Source organism: Symphalangus syndactylus, chromosome 2, assembly GCF_028878055.3.
Source record: "Symphalangus syndactylus isolate Jambi chromosome 2, NHGRI_mSymSyn1-v2.1_pri, whole genome shotgun sequence".
Classification (NCBI taxonomy): domain Eukaryota; kingdom Metazoa; phylum Chordata; class Mammalia; order Primates; family Hylobatidae; genus Symphalangus; species Symphalangus syndactylus.
This window is the reverse complement of record NC_072424.2, coordinates 38,522,981-38,524,539: the sequence shown is the minus strand read 5'-3', so window position 1 is coordinate 38,524,539 and position 1,559 is coordinate 38,522,981. Positions and strand designations below refer to the sequence as shown.

The 1,559-nt window shown below is 45.8% G+C and overlaps 1 pseudogene; it reads right to left on the bottom strand.

Annotated features, from left to right (window-relative positions):
- Positions 1 to 394: 394 nt before the first annotated feature.
- On the bottom strand, positions 395 to 1,559 carry LOC129467676 (signal peptidase complex subunit 2-like; annotated as a pseudogene).

Below are 1,559 nucleotides of genomic sequence, written 5' to 3'. Positions count from 1 at the left end.
GCCCACCTCGGCCTCCCAAAGTGCTGGGATTACAGGCATGAGCCACCACGCCTGGCCTAATAATATTTTTAAATTGAGTCTTCAAGCGCTGCATGGCACAAAGCTATACTATATAAAGTACTGCTAGGTACAAAGGAAAAAATCTGTACCGCTTTTAGCAAAAGTGTTTTTCCAGAAAAGCAAATCAAAACAATGTAATCAGCAGACCAAGGAGGTTACAGCCAGACATCAGGGCTACACCTTCTCATATCTTGCTAGAAGATCCTATTTATCCAGAATAAAATTTCAGGACAAAACAGGGACATTTTAAACATTTCTTACTTTACCCATTTAAAATTTTCTATATTTTTAGCATGATCCAGCAGAAAGACAGCTGCTGTGAGAACTGCCTATTTTATTTTCTTTCTATGGTGAGACTGTCATGGAGCCTGGATATTTTAGGCTCTTATGCATCCCTGACCAGTGTCCCACCGTGGTCAAAAAACTTAGCAATGAACTTGGTGAACTCGGCTTCCCGCAGCTGCCTTCTTCTCCCATTGATGAAGGCCAGCTGCCAAATATCAGGATCCACTCCTGCAGGATCCTTCCTGTGGGCCACAAGAAAGATGCTCTTCTTATGTGAGCTATATAAATGGTCGTGGCTGGGCGCCTGGCTCACACCTGTAATCCCAGCACTTTGGGAGGCCAAGGAGGGCAGATCACTCGAGGCCAGGAGTTCGAGACCAGCCTGGCCAACATGGCGAAACTCCATCTCTACTAAAAACACAAAAATCAGCCAGGCATGGTGACATGTGCCTATAATCCCAGCTACTGGGGAGGCTGAGGCACAAGAATCACTTGAACCCAGGAGACAGAGGTTGCAATGAACCAAGATTGTGGCACTGTACTCCAGCCTGGGTGGTACAGAGAGACTCTGACTCAAAATATAAAAAAATAAATAAATGGTCAGAATCCCCATCATCATAAAACAGGATAGGATGCACATGGCCAAAACGGGCTTGGACTCTGCAAAGGGGTGCACAGAATCCCAAATCAAAGCTACTATGTAAGGAAACAGGAGTGCAATCAGATGGTGAGGCAAATGTCAATGAGACCAAAACTCTCCCACTACTGGTATTTTTCCAGAAGTACCTTTCTGGCAGAATCATCCAGAGTTTTTCATAGCGGATCCATCCCACTTGTCAGTTTTTTCATGCTTCTCATCCGTCTTCCACTTAGCCAACAAGCCACTAAGGCTACTGCCTGTCGCGCAGCTGAGACCACCGCTGGCCCCAATGCTGCCTCCGCCACCACCACTTCTCCTGCCCTGGGCAGCTGCCGCCATCTTGTCACAAAAAGCTTTGTTTGAAAGGTTTGTTTCCAACCTTTGGGAAAAGCCACCAATGGATAGTAAGACTTAGAAGGCCCACCATGCTCTACCTTGCCCTTCCTCTCTTCTCACACCCACCTCTTCAGCCTCCTGTTTTGGTGCTCCCATTCTCACTAATAATGTTGTGTCTATATTGAATATTTTTTACCATTTCTGGAAGGTTCTTGAACTGAGGTCTTCACACTATTAC